Consider the following 18,133-nt stretch of genomic DNA (forward strand, 5'->3'; position numbering starts at 1 on the left):
TACATTTAAGTATTTGATCAATCTCGAGTTAATTTTTGTATATAGTGAAAGATAGGTGTCCAGTTTCATTCTTCTGCACATGGCTAGCCAGCTATCCCAGTATCATGCACTGAATAGGAAGTCCTTTCCCCATTGCTTACTTTTGCCAAATTTTTTAAAGATCAAATGGCTGTAGGTGCATGGCTTTATTTCCAGGTCCTCTACTCTGTTCCACTGGTCTAGGTGTCTGTTTTTGTACCAGTACCATGCTGTTTTAATTACTGTAGCCTTATATCACAGTTGAAGTAGGACAGTGTGATGCCTCTGGCTTTGTTCTTTTGCTTAGGATTGCTTTGGCTATTTGGTCTCTGTTTCGATTCCATATGAAGTTTAGAACAGTTTTTTCTACTTCTGTGAAAAAAATGACATCAGTAGTTTGACAGGAATAGTGTTGAATATGTGAATTGCTTTGGGTAGTATTGTCATTTTAACAATGTTGATTCTTCCAATCCATGAGCATGGAATGTTTGTTTGTGCCATCTATGGTTTCTTTCAGCAGTGTTTTATAATTCTTTTTGTAACAATCTTTCACCTCCTTGGTCAGATGTATTCCTAGTTTGTGTGTGTGTGTCTGTGTGTGTGTGTGTGTGGCTATTGTAAATGGGATTGAGTTCTTGATTTGGCTTTCAGCTTGAACATTACTGGGGCATAAAAACACTACTTACTTTTGTGCATTAATTTTGTATCCTGAAGCTTTGCTGAAGTCAATTTTCAGTTCTAGGAGCCTTTTGGTGGAGTCTTTAGGATTTTCCAGATAGAGAATCATATTCTCAGCAAAGAGAAATAGTTTGACTTCTTCTTTTCCTATTTGGATGCCTTTTATTTCTTTCTCTTAGCTGATTGCTGTGGCCAGGATTTCCAGTACTATGATGAATAGGCATAGTGAGAGTGGGCATCCTTATCTTGTTCCAATTCTCAAGGGAAATGCTTCCAGTTTTTGCTTGTTCAGTATGATGTTGGCTTTGGGTTTGTCATAGATGGCTCTTATTATTTTCAGGTGTGTTCCTTCAATGTCTAGCTTGTTGAGCGTTTTTTATCGTGAAGCGATATTGGATTTTATTGAAAGCTTTTTCTGTGTCTATTGAGATGACCATACGGTTTTTATTTTCAATTGTTTATGTGGTGAATCACATTCATTGATTTGTGTATGTAGACCTAACCTTGCATCCTAGGAATAAAGCCTCGTTGATCACAGTGAATTAACTTTTTGATGTGCTGCTGGATTTGTTTGCTTGTATTTTGTTGAGGATTTTCAAGTCTATGCTCATCAAGGATCTTAGCCTGTAGTTTTCTTTTTTTGTTATGTGTTTGCCAGGTTTTGGTATCAGGGTAATACTGACTTTAACTTTTTCATAGTTTCAGTAGAATTGGTAGCAGCTCTTCTTTGTATGTCTGGTAGAATTTGGCTGTGAATCCATCCGGTCTAGGGCTTTGGTGGTTTTTTATTACTGATTAAATTTCAGAACTTGATATTGGTCTGTTCCGGGTTTCAACTTCTTCCTGATTTAATCGTAGAAGATGGTGTGTTTCCAGGAACTTATCCGCTTCCTCTAGATTTTCTAGTTTGTGTGCATAGAAGTGTTCATAATAGTCTCTGAGGATCTTTTGTATTTCTGTGAGATCAGTTGTAATGTCACCTTTGTCATTTCTGACTGTACTTATTTGGATCTTTTCTATTAATCTAGCTAGTGGTCTATCCACCTTGTTTATCTTTTCAAAAAAGCAATTTTTGGTTTTGTTAATTATTTGTATGGATTTTAGTGTCTCAATTTCATTCTGTTCTGCTCTGACTATAGCTATTTACTTTTCTGCTAGTATATGGGTTAGTTTGTTCTTATTTTTTTACTTTCTACAGGTATGATATTAGATCATTAACTTGAGGTCTTTCTAACTTTTTGAGGTAGACATTTAGTGCTAAAAACTTTCCTCTTAACACTGCTTTTGCTGCATCCCAAAAGTTTTGATATGTTATGTCTCTGTTTTCATTTATTTCAAAGAGCAATTTCAATTCTGCCTTAATTTCATTGTTTGCTCAAAAGTCATTTAGGAACAAGTGTTTAATTTCCCTGTAATTTTGTGGTTTTGAGAGAACTTCTGGGTACTGTTTTCTATTTTTATTGCACTGTGTTCCAATAGTATGGCTGTTATGATTTTGATTTTTTTAATTTATTGAGACTTGCCTTATGGCCAACCATTTTGTCGATCCTGGAGTATGTTTCTTGTGCAGGGTGTGTGACTCAGACTGCTGAACCAGGTGAGTGGTTGCTACAAATGTCTGGAGATTTGCCTGGGTGGGGAGTGGACAAGACCCACTGTACCACAGTCTATGCACAGGAAGAATGGGGTGAGTCAGACTGCTGATCAAGGTGGGCAGGTGCTCTGAATACATGGAGATCTGACAACAGAACATTTAAATAGTAAAAAAGTTAAAAGTTGTTGGTAATAGACTCTAAGTGGAGCCTTCTTTCTTACCATGCTGGTCTCTCTTAGGCAATTTCATCCTTGGCCACAGTTTCAATTACCATCTATATGCAGGTGATTTACAAATTTCATCTCCCTTTTGAGCTTCTAGGCTGATTTTCTTGAGTGGGAAAATAAAGCCAGATTTAGATTTCAAAATAAGATTGTGAATATCTTCATTTGGTGAGGAAATAAGAGGGACCTTCATCAGCCAAAATTCTGATGGCTATCTCATCTCAATTGCTTTAAAATTACAGGCTCCTTTTCATCAGGTAAAACCAAGACTCTCTGAAAAATGCTCTGTAATAAGCAAAGGAAGAGAGACTGCCGTGAAATAAGTTGAGGAGAGAAATCTGGTGACACAAAGTAATGAGAGAAAGAGTAGACCTACATTTTAGCACCTACAAGTGCATGATATGCACTTGAAAGTTCCACAGTATTTGTCAAATAAAATGTTAAGATTATTATCTTTTGGAGAATTTTTCTTTGTCTAGCAGGTTACTTGATGTGTAGCTCTGTGTGTTATGGGGAATGATATTCTTCATTATTTTCCAACTGCCTCCTTGGTATCACCTCTTGGATACTCCAAAACCATCCATCACATCCAAAACTAAAGTCATGAACTTTCTTCAAAAGCCTACTTTCCATTTTCTATTGCAGTGAATAATGGCACCATGTATTTAGCTAATCAAGCTAGAAATCTGTGCATTTGTCTCTCTCTTTTGTCTTCTGTATTCAATCCATGACCAAGTACTCTCTCTCTCTCTATATATATATATATATCTTTCTCCAAGCCTGAGTTTGAAATCCTTTCAATAATTTCCGTTGCTATAAGGAGAACAAAGTCTTATTTGGATTTTCCCAAGGTCTCGACATTGCCTGTTGCTCAAGCCTCATCTTGCTTCACTCTGCTTGAGGCCCTCTATTCCATGTAGCTTCCTTTTAATTTTTTCCAACGTGCCATGCTATCTCTCTCAACAGTGTCTTTCCACACATGTTCTTCACTCTCTTGGAATATTTCTGTTTGTGAATGGATCTTGTACAGCAATACTTAGAGAAGGTCTCTAACTCGGAACTTTATAAAGACAGCATCATTAATTGAGAATGACTAAATAATACTTTGAAAAGAGAGCTAACTATGTTAGTTTAATGGGCAATTATTATAAGCATGAATAGACTATAAACAGCTGTATATGCCAAAGCTACCAAAAATATTTGGTAATCCCGCATGCACTAAAGTGTTGCTAGTTGTGGTTTTGAGATAATGTAGCTTTATATTTTACACTAAAACAATTTAAATGTGCAATTTGCCGTCATATTTGCAAACAGGTTCAGAAGTGGTTTAGTCTGCACAAAATAAAACCTGTGGCAAAGCTGATAGAATAACAGTGCCACGGTGTCACAGTTCCTGAACCATTGAAGAGGTATGGAAGATCAGGGAAGATTCACAATGATCTAAAGCTGTTTAGTTTTCAAATTGTATGCCTTCCAGAACCTTTGTGTGTTTTTGTTTTTTCCTTTAATCTCCTATTCTCTAGGAGATCTCAATCTCGTCAAGGTGATTTTACCAACCGAAATACTTTTTAGGGATATAACTCCTTAGACAGAAGTATTGTTGGAGAGGCTGAGACACCTTTTCCAAAAGTAGCAGCATTTTTTTCAAAAACAAAAACCAAATATGCAGATATGATATAAAGACTAGGATGAAGAAAATATTACATGAAGCAGAATGAAATACACCATTGAAAGCTCAAATCTGAAGAGATACAAAGGATGGTATCTGTCTTCTAGTTCTAGCTCCTTCATAAACATCAAGTAAATAATTCTGGCTCCTGACTCTAAGGCCCTACCACCTAATCTCCCTACTACCCAGTTTTACTTGCTGTAATATTAAGACCAAGCTGAGCCCCTGCTCTTGTCGGCAAGAAATTTTTGGTAACACCTTCTCGTTATGGGAAAGACTCTTCCCTGGTGTGACTAAGGGATACATCTCTGTCTCACCTACTCATCATCAGATCCCGACCCATACCTTCTGCTTTCCATGTGCATGCTCTGAATTGGCAAGACTTTGAATGCAAATCATAATTCTCAGTCTTTTCATGTGCAGTTGTTCTAAGTTGACTTGAGGGCAGAGTCTCAGGACCCTAAGCATTTTTAATTAATAGTTTTTGCAGAGATTTCTGCAATAACAGCAATGAAAAAGCTGAATTTTTATTCAATGTGTCCCTTAAAATTCTGGTTGTGATGCCATGACCTGGGAAATGTCCCTCTCCAGTTCCATGTTTTCTAGGCTTAGTAGCTCTGAGTAACACAGGATCTGTGAGAGGATTTTATTTTAAACTCTGGCTTTTGGACAGGGTTATACCTTCCTGGTTGTTTCCTGAATAAACCTTCCCTGATGCCCAGAATCATGAATCTTATGGTACTTTGTTTCTATCATATTTAAAGTGCATTTATTCTATTCTGTTACCAAAATAACCCAGAGTTTTGCTCACTTTTTTTTTTTACTGTCCATGCCCAAGTATGAGCACTGCTGTGTATATATACATCTCACTGAAATAACTGGATTTATAGTGTTTGAGAGTCCACCACTTACCCGCAGCTGTGCTTCCACCTATGGCAAGGGTAATTCATAACAACAGCAGTGGTGACACCCTGCTTCTTGGTTGCATGGATGTCTAATTAATCAAAAATTTCTGGGTGAAAAGATAGTTTCATGCTGTCTTTGAATTTTGCTTACCCTACCTTAGCTCTGCTCCTTGGCATGGATTTCCTAAATCCGGCATCCTTTCTGTGTGTAAAAGGGACAGTCTGATATGGTGGTGATAAAGAAGGCAATGGAGAAAGCATTCTTTACGTTAGCTCTCCCCTGAAAGCCATTTAAAGTTTAAGATGTATAATGCCATGTTAAAAGGAGCAAAGCCTTTTTTGGCCATAGGATTATGAAGATAAACATAAAGAACTTATTGTTATTCTTTTGTAATTAGCATTAGCAAATTATTCCCCTTGTCTTTTCTTAAGTTTCTCAAATGGAACCTGTTTGTGATTAGGCTCTGTGCCAATTTGAATGGGCAACCTTCTAAAACATAAAAAAAAAAGCTTTGTAACAGGAAGTCAGAATCTTAATAACACCGTGAGGAGTAGCTCTGTGATAAATCTGGTCCCAGAAACTAACAGTCAACTTTACTTTCATAGTCCTAAGACTCACAAACAGACTATTTGCCAAAGTCTCAGAATGTCTGGAGGAAGATAGTAAGAGGATGACCCAGTTGGAAGCTTGGGTCATTTTGTATGAGGCCCTCTGTGAGTTTTCTTGGAATTACTAATACAAGTCAGGAGAAAAATAGATACCAGCACTTCAAGCCTTGTTTAGCTTGAATAGTCACAAAGGACTTTTTGTACTTTGTGTCTAATAGGCTTTGCTCTGAAAATCTTCGTCCATTGCTGTGCCAAATCCTGGCTCATGCCGTATGTCATGCACAGCAATTACATTAGATAATAAACTGCATGTTCCCTTGATGTACCCTCCCCCAATCTCCAGTCAGTGACATTGCCCTTAGCGAATGTCTGAGCTTTCATATTTGCAGAGAAACCCTCTGTTCAGACAGCAGAGGATTCATTTAATTTCAGCAACTGGCTATTACAGCTATATAAACATCTCTCTAGGCTTCCCAAATAAGCACGACCTACATTCCCCACTTCCTGTTTTATTCAGGATAGGGAAGAATTAAAAAAGAAAAAAGCTAATAAATTTATATTAACAAATAAACAGACATAGGATATACACACACACACACACACTGCCCATATATATACTTATATCAGAAATATAAAATAACAGAAATTTTAGCCCTCCTCCTTAAGATGGTAGGAATATGAAATAATTTGGAAACAAGTGAAAATATTTGGGAAAGACTGGTGGGCCAGGAGTGTTCGTACATAAAGTTGCTGGTCCCAGGTGGTGATGCACTCAGGGAGCTGGAGGATCCGTTTTCCCTCATCAGGTATCGGGGGCTTCTCCACCTCCCTCTCAGGGGTGAACATAGCCAGCCAGGCAGCTTTCCCTGTGACCAGCGCCTGCCTCTCTGCAGATTGCAGTGTGAAGTGCCTTGTGGGTTTCATGTTCCCCTGAGTTGATTCAGGTGTAAGTATAAAACTGATGGCAGTTGGAGAAGGTCAGCATTACATATTCATTTTATTTTAAATAATTGATGATGTTTCCTGTCTCTGCTTACATTAATTGCTCTCAGGTGTTAGAAAATGACTCAGTGAGTTGCCTTTTAATATGCTTTTTTAGAAAGACAGTGTGTCTGCTCTTTGGAATACTAAAAGCCGCATGTACTGTGCAGGACTTTCTAACTGGAGGTTAATAAAGGGAAATTGAACATATGCATTGATGCTCTCTGCTGTGTGGAGAGGGAGAATGTGCCCAACTATGCACCCAAGGATGTGAGCCATAATTCTATCCAATCTTAGAATAAAACTCATGTTTACCCAGATTCTCCTGGTCAGATGTAGATGGGAAAGCCAATTTGATATTTTCTAAGGTGGTGACACTAATAATGGAGTATAAAATACAAAGTCATTTTTCACAATCAGTCCATAGAAAGATATTCTTTATCAAGTACAAACCACAAGTATTTTTTCAATGAATGCAGTTATCCAAAGGAATAGGATGCTATTTTTAAAAATTGATCATACATATACAGAAGAGCCAAGTTCTTAAAACAATGTCGATTTCACTGCTTCTCAAAATATCAATTGCCTTACTTACAGTCATTTATAAAAAGGTGTGGGATTTTTTGGTTTTAAACATTGTTTGTAAAGAGAAGTTGGGCAAACAACATGGCTGACTCTAAGTCCAGCTCCATTTGCACATCCTGCATTGGTGTTTCTGTGAAGTACATTTATGATGACTATTAAAGAAGATCAAGAAACTTCTAAAACACTTTTCTTTGATGCATGCATCTAGAGTAGGACACGAATCAAATTCAAATGGAATCAAGCCAATCAGGATGAGTCTCAGAAGCACACCTGGCTTTTGAGAAAGGGTTAGTCACTTTGGGGGGTATCCTAGGGGGAAGCATCTTACTTGGGGTGTCATCATCCAATCAGTAGATGTCTGATGGCTCTGTCCAGCAGTAGCAGTCTCAAACCCCACTGTGAAAAGAGGGGCTTTGGAGAAATTAATCTTCCTCCTATTTGTCTCTTCGATTTGAAGTTTATACAGGAAGAAGAGCAAGAGAACCATAAATAACATTTAAATTTAGGAGCTACACTTTTTAAGTTTTCAAGAAGACAGCAACCATAACCAAAAGAGCTTTGTTCTCAGGCTAAATTTTGATTGATTAGGAAGCAAGACATTCTCTAACCATTGTAAACCATAACCTAATCATTAACTTTGTGAAGTTAATATTCAGCACTGTTTTTTTTTTTTGAGATGGGGTCTCGCTCTGTCACCCAAGCTGAAATGCAGTGATACGATCATAGTTTACTGCAGCTTCAAACTCTTGGGCTCAAGGGATCCTCCCACCTCAGTCTCCTGAATAGCTACAACTACAGGCACACACCACCACACTCAGCTAATTACGTTTTTTAAATTATTTTTTGTAGAGACAGGGGTCTCACTTTCTTGCCCAGACTGGTCTTGAACTGCTGGCTTCAAGCAATCCTCCCACCCCAGCCTCCCAAAGTGTTGGGCCTGCCTGGCCATATACAGTACTTTATACCGTATTGACCTATACAATCATTTACATGTGCACAAAATATGTGTGCAACATGCAGAGCTATAGCCAGGTGTGTGGTTGTGTGCAGACACATGCATATGCAGACACAGGCACACACTCACACACACACACACACAAGTCAGTACACCAGCTGTTCAGCATTATTTACAATATATTGGAATCACCGCTGACCTAAAGAGCTGAAGAAAATAACAGGCCATATTTTCAGCTTAGTAAAACCCTGCAGTAGGGAGCCCTTTATGAACAATTACAAGCATTTGCTGGAAATACATTTGCTGATTTAACAAACTGGGTAGGACAAATGTTTAACATGCTGTCGTAATGATGTTCAGATGCTTTTCTTAGGATTCGCTGATCTGAGATAATGCGTTCTTGCCCAATCATGCTACAAAGAAGCAGCGGAAATAAATAAATAAATAGATGTAATGTGATGCGCTCTCACAATAGCAGAGCTGCTGACTGTCCCTGACAGATGGGAAAAAAAAAAGTCAATATGATGTCTGAGACAGCCCAGGCTCGGCACTGCAGAATAAATTACATGATTCGCTGAATGCCTGGGCTTCGCTCAGACATACAAAAAAATTGGAAAGATAAAAGCTTGCATTGGCTTCAGATGATATTTACTGCTTGATGGATTTACTAGCAGCCCCAGTACAGTCATACTGTATTGAATTATTGGCCTCTATTTAGCTGTGTGTCCGTCGGAGCTTGAGTGTCCATTTAAGCGTAAGTGAGCTGGAGGCCCGCCAAGTCTCTCAGAGGCTCTGGGTACAGAGGAAGACGCGAGCTAATGGCCACCAGCTTGAATAACAGGGAGCTTGAGGACACTGGGGTAGGCAACAAAGCCCAGCTACAAAGTACTTTCTTATCAATATTAATGCCAAAATAAATATTAATGGAGGCTTCCCGGCATACCATTTTTGAATGTGCCCTGTTTTGTTTGTATTTTAACACAAATAGCTGGAAATGACTGTGTGATTTTTTTCTTTCCCTCTCCTTCACACTTTTTCTCCCTTTGAATCTAAGAAGGAATTTGGAAAAGACCATTAGCTTTACTGCTGCCCGTTGTCACAGCAGCAGGGTTTCTATAAGGCAAAGGAGGCAAATGAAATGCTGGCTCTAAGAGGTATACAGCTTCCAATAAAATATATGATTAGAATGGTAATGTACAGTACATCAGCTATTGTTACAGAGTCTTTACTGCATTGTGCTATGGCAGTTCAATTGGGAAGGAGCCTTCCATGTACAAAGCGCCTGTTAGGAAAGTTGCATTGTTATCACAGCTTCAAAAAAGAAGGTGGTGTGTGGAACAGGGGATATGTGGAACTCTCTGTACTTTCCACTCAGTTTTGCCATGAACGTAAAACTGCTCTAAAGCATAAAGTTTATTAGTTAAATAGAAACACACAAACACACATATACACACAAAGAGGGTGCAGGCAGGTTGGGTTGCGGTGGAGGAACAAAGAGGGCTAAGTGTTGAAGGCACTGGATTCAGCTACCCAGGGCCTAAAGTGTGAATGAACTGTAATTTTGCATAGTTTGTGCACTATAGGGAAGAGGGGGTAACTGGGGAGATGGGCCAGTCAAAGAGAAAGTCAGGGTCTGGCTCATCATTATTTATGGGAAAGATTAGGGGAGGGTTACTGCACAAGGATCCAGAGTGAGACCCACAGCGAGAGTTCTCAGACATCTGTGCAAGGCAACTGCTTCCATGAGCAGCACCAAGAGACCACATGCTCCAGGAAGATGCACATGGAGCATGCCAGCTGACTAAGTGTGCAAGGCCGGCTTCAGGAGGGTCTCCATGCTCTGGCAAGAGCAGGCACAGCCTCCAAGGCCAGAAACCCTCCCTGCATCGACTTGCCATGCAACCCTGAGCAAATCACTTGATTTCTTTTGTCCCTATTCTCTATCCTGTAAAATAGTTGATGATATCATAATAACAATGAACTACATTACAACATATTTAATGGATCAGGTGGAGTATGGATGACAAAAAGGTGAGCAGTGTTTCAGCAGTGTTAAACTTTTGGAGTGCATTTATGATCATTCTCACATTTATTCTCTCCACAGAACAGTGCATGGGTCTTGCTATGCCCATTTTATAGAATAGAAAAGTGAGGCACGGCTACTTAACCCAGGTCGCACAGCTAGATCACAGAAACACTAAGACTGGCCCCTAAGCCTCCCTTCTGATATACTTTCTGAACTATGAAACTTGAAAAGTCACCATTCCCTATTTGAACAGCAGGAGTAGGCACAGGTGACCCAGTGGACCCAGAAGTGCATCACTACCCTGAACTTGACTTGCTGCAGGACCTCTGATCACATCCCCTAAGTCCCTGGCCCTTCTCTCCAGCTCAGACCTGCCACTGTGAGGGGTTCCTGGGACCAGCAGTGTTCAGATAGACTAGCTGGGGGATCCCAAGGCCCCGAATGCCTAGGATAGACATCTCTCGGCTGGCTTTATGCAGAGCAAACTATTCTGAGGCTGAAGGGGCGTTGGATGCCACGGTCCATCCCGCTTGCTTTCTGGGTGCTGCTCTCACTTTGCAGACTGCTCACAACAAACAGCAACCATCTATTTCATTCTGACCGGTTCTGACACTAGAACACTTAAATCCATTCTTTCTTTCTCTTGCTTTCTCAAAACAAAAGAATCCATAAGGCAAAAGGAAATAATCACTGTATCTCAGACTCACAATAATGGAGCATAATTGCTATTTTTGTCTTGGTACTTGACACACATCATCTCACTTCTTCATCAGAATAGTGCCACAAAGTTGTCAGTATTGTTTTCATTTTCCACAGATGAGTGAATTGAGGTTCCAAGAGGTTAAATCTTTGCTCAGGGTCACACAACTGGTAAGTCAATAAGCTCAGCTTTAAAGCCCTGATTTGGCTGGTTCCAAAGCCCAGGTTTCTCCAGAAAATGTGATGCTCTTTCTGGGATGGCCCTGAAGAGTCTCTGTTTAACAATGCAAGAGAGCTGGCAATCTATTTTTTTAAGTTTTTTATGAAAAATGATCAAGTTTTTCTAATGATACTTTAAGAAAGGAAGAATGTAAATACTATTATGTGTTGTAATTCACCTTTTCTTACAAGGATTTTTTTCTAAAAGCCCCAAGTAGTTTGGTACAGAGTCAAATACCTGGAGCTGGAATCAAACTGGCTGGAGTTCCAGGCCCTGCCCCACCAAGGGCTAACATTCAAACTTTAACATTCTTGTGCCTCATTGCACTCAAGTTCATGTAATGGTAATAACGATACTTTGCTTGTAAGGTTGTTAGGGATATTGAAATAACGTATGGTGCCTTAGCCCATAGGCCTCAATACTTGATGCTTCTTATTGGTAGTAATAGTAGTATCAACATAACAATGTACATGATTGACTTAAAGTAATTAAACTATGAGACACCAGCCAGCCAGTGTCATAAAATAGGCAGATCACGACAGAGAGGGTGCTTTATTACTCTTAGTAACTACCAAAATGATATTGTTAGTTGCTAGAATAACCTGCAGATTATAAATAGGGAGCTGCAAACACACATGGGACCAGGTGCTCTCTTCAAAGGGTTGCTGTTTCAGGTAGAGGGCAAGAGTGACTTTGAATCTGGCAGTCTCTGTGGCATCTGCTTATGGGAGGTAGTACTGAGAGATGTCTTGTTTCTTGGCCAGGGTGACACGATTTGTGATTTATGCCCCTTATCACACCAGGGCTCAGCAAGCAGCAGCCTCTCTGCAGGGGAGACACATGGCATTGCCATCACACGGAACCCGATTGTGCCATCTGGCAACAATCGGATTTCGTGTGATGGCAGAAATGCACATATACTCTCTGGAATTGATGCAGAAAAAGTGGTTTTAAATTTTTTTATTAACATATATATTTGACAAGTCTATAGATTCGTGTTACTAATACTAGGATATATGATCTCTTAAAAGAAGACACATTGAACCACTTTCATGATCTCTTAAAAGAAGACACATTGAACCACTTTCATAAACACTATAAAAAGTAAAGGACTACATATAAATCCCACATTTTGAAGCATCAAAAATAATAATTGCTTTAATTTCATGCTCTTGCACTTATATCATTTGTTCCCACTTTTAATCTGTTAGCTTAGAATCTTCAGCTTCTTTACGAGTACTTGTGTAAAAGTTGACTGAAGCTTACTATTCAGTACGTATGATGTATGTCAAATCAAATATACTATCATTTGCTAACAGTCACTTATAGACAGCAGAGCTCAGTTAAAATCTACCAGTAATTAGAGTCAACACTGGACGTGTTAACAGGGCCCATGTTAATGGATGTGCTAATTATTCTTCTCTGCGACAGACCCTGGCACCTGTTTGGTTTCAAGTTGGGACAAAGAGAGATTCTAGAATGATAGAGGAAGGAGGTCATCCAGGCCAACCCCTTCATTATACACAGGCAGAGTTTCAGAGTCCAAGATACACATCAATTATGGGATCTCTGTTTCGTGAGAAATGCTAAGAAGATAATAAAAATAAACTACTATAGTGTGAATACTTAAAACTGCACATGGAAAGGGGAATCATTCATTAATGGGGAAAATACAAAGAGTAAGAATAAATGGCTCACCCTAAGATTGAAGTGATTAATAGGAATTCTCCCTTGGGATCCATCAATAGCAGGACCATTATTCTCTGGTATATTTATTAACAACCTGTAAGATGAATGAGGTGAGAAATAGTTGAATTTGATGACAAAATGGAAAGATTTAGGAAAATAGTAAACTATTATAGGAAAAAAATCTGAGAAAACCCTATATTAAACTAAAATAAGGGGAAAAAAAGAAGCGTGGACACATTGGAGCCTCTCGGAAAAAAAGAGAATGAAAATTATTGTGCATTATTCAGAAAGAATCTCTTCTGAATATTCAAGAGCAGACTGAATTTGATGAAGGACTCTGAGAATTGCTCTGAATAATTTTGTTAATAAATAAGCACAGACTGAACTAGTAGACACCCATTCTGTATGAGATAAAATATAAGTCAGCTTCTGCCATGCCATGACCAGCCCATTCTGGTTTTTAGGGCTCCATCACTTCTGGCCTCTTAGGACCCTTCCTTAACTTATCCATCATGTCAGACTTCTCTGCAACTCTTAACCCCTCCAGCCTTACTAATTTGTGCCTAACTGACACCCGGAACCAGACACAGCTAACAATCTCCAAAGTGGTGCACCTACCTATGCCCTTCACATGCAAAATATTTAGAGCCAAAAGAATGGACCACCTGCTTCCTGAATGATCAAGCAAGATGAGAAAGCACAAAGTGTTAGGTACACAGAATGTACAGCTGCCTTGCATTGTGAAAATTTGCTTAGAAATTCCAAGTTGTGAGTAAATGTGAAACCTCCTCTAATTGCTCATAGTCCCATCAGTAGCATCTGCCAGCAGGCGTAGGAGCTCTTTTTTTTATTTTTCCACTCAAGTCACCACTGGATGTGGAAGCCATCTCTCCCTCTTTGTTCCACCACTGACACAGGTGACCATGGCACTGCAGATGGCTCCTACCATAGCACTGTGGGCTCTCACATCTTGCTTATATTTCAAGACAATGTGAAAGTATGGGAAGAGAGAGACACAGCAATAGGCATCTGTCTTGGGTGAGTAGGAATTTCCACGTATAACATGTCCTGACTTGCTGAGAATCTTTGTGCCTTGTGGGAGGCTCATTTGATTCTGCTCCACCTCCATGGCTTGCTTCTCCAGGTGTTGTGAGCCAGCTCCTCACTGATGTGTCAACACACCTGATTAGCCTGCAGTGGCAGGGTTTCCACACTTTCTGGAGAATACCCTTCATTTCTCTGGATGGAAGCCCAAAAGATTAAAGTCCATTAAGATGTCAAAGAAAAATAGAACTTTAATACCCTTAGCTAATGATCTTCTGGCACGCTGTCTCTTTCTCCCTCTGTCTCTGTCTCTCTCCCCCTGCTACTTTGATATATACACACAAACTAGGTATTATATATTATATGTATTATATATTATATACTAATATATTTTCTGAATACATATATATTAAGAAACAGAATATTCAGAAAATATATTTTAGTATATATGTATTAATATAGAACTGTGAGAAATAGAATGTATACATACTATTTTATATACTATCTATCTCTATATATATTTAAAATATATGTATGTACAGAGCCTTAGCTCAGGCTACTACAACAAGAATACCAGATAGACTGGTTGGCTTAAACAAAAAAAAATATCTTTTTCTCACCGTTCTGGAGGCTAGAAGTCTGAGATCAGGGTGCCAGCATGGTTAGGTCCTGGGAAGGGCCCACTTCTTGCTTTCCTTGTATGGTAGAGAGTGAGAGGAGGCAATCGTACTATTGTCTCTTCCTATAAGGCTACTAATTCCATCATGATGGTTTCACCTTCATGGTCTAATTACCTCCCAAAAGCCCCATTTTCCAATACCATCACATTGGGGATTAGGGGTTTAACATGTGACTATTAAAGTGACACAAATATTCAATCCATAGCATATATATGTGTATGTATATGTATATATTCTTACAGGAGGTAAGATCACTTGGATAAAAACATGTTAAAAAGGAAGCTTCTATATATGCAGAGAGATCACATAAAACTTGTTTTCACATAAAATATGGTTTGTAAAATTTTCTTCAGTTGAATGTCATCATAGAAAGTAACTAAAGTTAGAGTCTAAATTATTTCAACAGTAATTGAACTTATGAGAATAACAATGAGCCCTGAATAATAGTATTCTTGTATCCAAGGTTCAGCACATACAGCTGTGGGGATAAAGCCTGCTGTGCATGATACAGGCCGGCATAATTGTTCAGTTATGGCACCCAGGTGTCAGCCCTTCCACTAAACTTTATAATATGGTCATGGACACCCCCCAAGGTGTTATGGAAGACAAAAGGGACCATAATCATGAAAATTTATACATGTAATTATCATAGTTCTCATAGCAATAATGTGCATATCTGTTAATTTTTTAAAAGTGTCTCTATACTTCTGGTGGGTGTTTTTTGGTATTATAGTTTAAATTGGGTGTCTCTAGATAAAGTTAGATATTGACCATTGTTGAAAATTACCTGGGGTGACTTTACCACCTGACAGCTTCTTTAACCTAATGAGTCATCAAACATAATTGAACTTGAAATGTCCACCTCTGTTAAATGGGGAAAAAAAAATTGTTAAAGGCTATTAGAATAAAATGAGAATAGAAATATATACACATATATGAGCATTTTATAAATTGTTATGTCTAATATATACATATGAATACATATATTTATTCCTCCTTGTTAAAATTCTATGTGCAATAGTGGAAATTCAGTATAAAGCAGGACTTTAGTGCATTCTATTAAGGAACATTTACCTGAGGAACTAAGAAGATTTTGCTCAGCAAGGAAACCTTGAATGAGAGAGCTCCTCCTCATAAGAATCTCAAGAGTAATGCTGTAATTGTGAACTTCAGCATGAAAGATACATCTATGATCATGTTTAAGGCATACATATATTTGAAATGAGATATTGTCAAAGGAAAAATCTTCCCCAGTAGAATCATTCATACTTAAGGAACTAATGAGATCATCCACATAGATAGTGAATCCATTACTTGAAAGAGAAATCAAATTGTAAATTTATATCCTGTATTTCCACTGATGTATATAAATATTGAATGAAATATGAATAAAAATACCTCATCTTATCACTCATGTGTCCAACTGAACCATTTCCAAAGTAAATAAAAAAAGTCGCGTTGAAATTACTTCTAGTTTTCATGATCTCACTGGGAAGAGAAATAATTTTATTCAATAGTCTGCTGTAACTCTGTCATTATGCTGTAGTGAGGTAATTTGCTAAAACAGCTGCCTCTAATGAGTAAACCTTTCCATCTGGCACATCCAGTATAGATACAAACAACTTCATCAGTTTTAAATAAAAAAGTAAAGAAGAGGAACTCTATTTCATGAAAAAAGAAATAATTCTATTTTATGAAGTGGCTCTTGAACTATACACAGGATAAATGCATTTTGAGGAGATGACCATTTCTGTTTCTCTTGCTGGAGCCGTTTTGTCTGTTCCCAGGCTAAGAGCTCACAAACTTGTTCCAAATTTCTTTTTGCCATGTTGATAATGTGGATAGATTATAAATAATTATATATAATCTGGAGAGATTATAAAACAATTCAGTATAGGTCTATAATAGATTCAACACACAAGAAAACCTAGACAAAAGGAATGCTCTTGTAATATGTTAACTCAAAACTAGAATGAGTAAACATGTTTTTCATAATATCTACATTTTTTAACTTATCTTTTATTCTGAGAAATGATTATTAGGATCTTAATGTAAAGCCGCATTCCATTCAGAAATCCTTGATACCTCACGTGGAACTTTGACTAGCAGATATTCAAAGAAACTTTTGCTACCTGAATAATTGGTGGAAAACTGCATAACACTATAATCTTCTTAACTGCTAATTATTTGGGGTCAGTTTTTATAAAATATTAACTCTTCCCTTTACCATTGTGATAGTTAATACTGAGTGGCAACTTGATTGGATTGAAGGATGCAAAGTATTGTTCCTGGATGTGTCTGTGAGGGTCCAAAGGAGATTAACGTTTGAGTCCGTGGGCTGGGAAAGGCAGACCCGCCATTAATCTGAGTGGGCACCATCTAATCAGCTGCCAGCATGGCCAGGATATAAAGCAGGCAGAAAAATGTGAAAAGACTAGCCTGGCCTAGCCTCCCAGCCTACATCTTTCTCCCATGCTGGATGCTTCCTGCCCCCAAACATCAGACTCCAAGTTCTTCAGTTTTGGGACTCAGACTGGCTCTCCTTGCCCCTCAGCTTGCAGTTGGCTTATTGTGAGCCCTTATGATCACGTGAGTTAATACTTAATAAATTCCCCTTTATATATTTATCTATGCTATTAGTTCTGTCCCTCTAGAGAACCCTAGTACAACCATGTATCTGTTACTATTTTTCAGCAAATAGCTGGGCTTAGATTTGAGTGACCAAATTGTCTATTTTACTTTATTTTTAACTACAGACATTTTGACTTCTGGTGAATGAAGTGCAGGCTGCTCAATTTTTCTTTTTCATGAAGCTGATTTATTTAGGCTTAGTTTTAGAAATATAGGTATTACAATTTCTCAGGTTCCTAACACTGCATGCTTCCTAGGTTAAAATAAAGTTTAGATATATATGGAATTGTGTAGAAAAAAGTCATAGGGTTTAGGTTAGAATCAGATTTCATAGCACTGATCTTACTAAAATGTTTTCTAACCAAAGGCAAGCTAACTGTTCATTAAAATGGAAGCCACTGAGATGAATATGTTAGGGATTCTCAATCCAAGTGCTGGCATTCTGGCTAAAAGAGCAGTAAGAGATGGATGATATAGGCACAGTCTTGGCATGTCTGAGCCCTGTGCCAGAAGGTTATCAGCCCTTTTGGGGGAGATAATATCTGCAGCTTTAATTTTCTCTCTGACTACCAGGCATAATGTAAAATTAATGTGCATCATGTCAAGGTTATGGCAAGGCATTGTTGTCTGGAAGGGAAAACTGTTTGCTCCCCCGCCCTCCAAACACTTGCACATACCGTGATAATACATTATTAAAAAGCACATTTCTTTGTCATTGTCAATAGTGGTGAGCCAGTAAAGGATATTTTCCAGCACTCATTATGCAGGAGGAAGTTAAGAGACTTCTAAAACTCAGTCTTAAAACAAAGAACATACTTTGTTTATTCATAAAACAAAAATAGTTCCATCTTATCTAACATTAATAAAAATAAAGTCAAACAAGACATTTGTTCAATTACCTTCCTGGTATTTGAATTGTAAATCAG

The 18,133-nt window shown here is 38.3% G+C and overlaps 2 long non-coding RNA genes across 2 annotated transcripts in view; both read right to left on the reverse strand.

Moving 5' to 3' along the window:
• The window catches only part of LOC104006541 (uncharacterized), a 71,930-nt gene extending 58,981 nt beyond the window's left edge, over window positions 1-12,949 (reverse strand). The window contains exon 1 of the long non-coding RNA XR_680292.5: window positions 12,862-12,949. This is a non-coding gene — a long non-coding RNA (uncharacterized LOC104006541). The remainder of the gene's footprint in view (window positions 1-12,861) is intronic.
• A 2,407-nt stretch (window positions 12,950-15,356) lies between these two features.
• Window positions 15,357-18,133, reverse strand: part of LOC134810102 (uncharacterized) — a 378,845-nt gene continuing 376,068 nt past the window's right edge. The window contains exon 4 of the long non-coding RNA XR_010157319.1: window positions 15,357-15,440. This is a non-coding gene — a long non-coding RNA (uncharacterized LOC134810102). The remainder of the gene's footprint in view (window positions 15,441-18,133) is intronic.

The sequence above is a fragment of the Pan troglodytes genome, chromosome 4 (assembly GCF_028858775.2).
Source record: "Pan troglodytes isolate AG18354 chromosome 4, NHGRI_mPanTro3-v2.0_pri, whole genome shotgun sequence".
NCBI lineage: Eukaryota > Metazoa > Chordata > Mammalia > Primates > Hominidae > Pan > Pan troglodytes.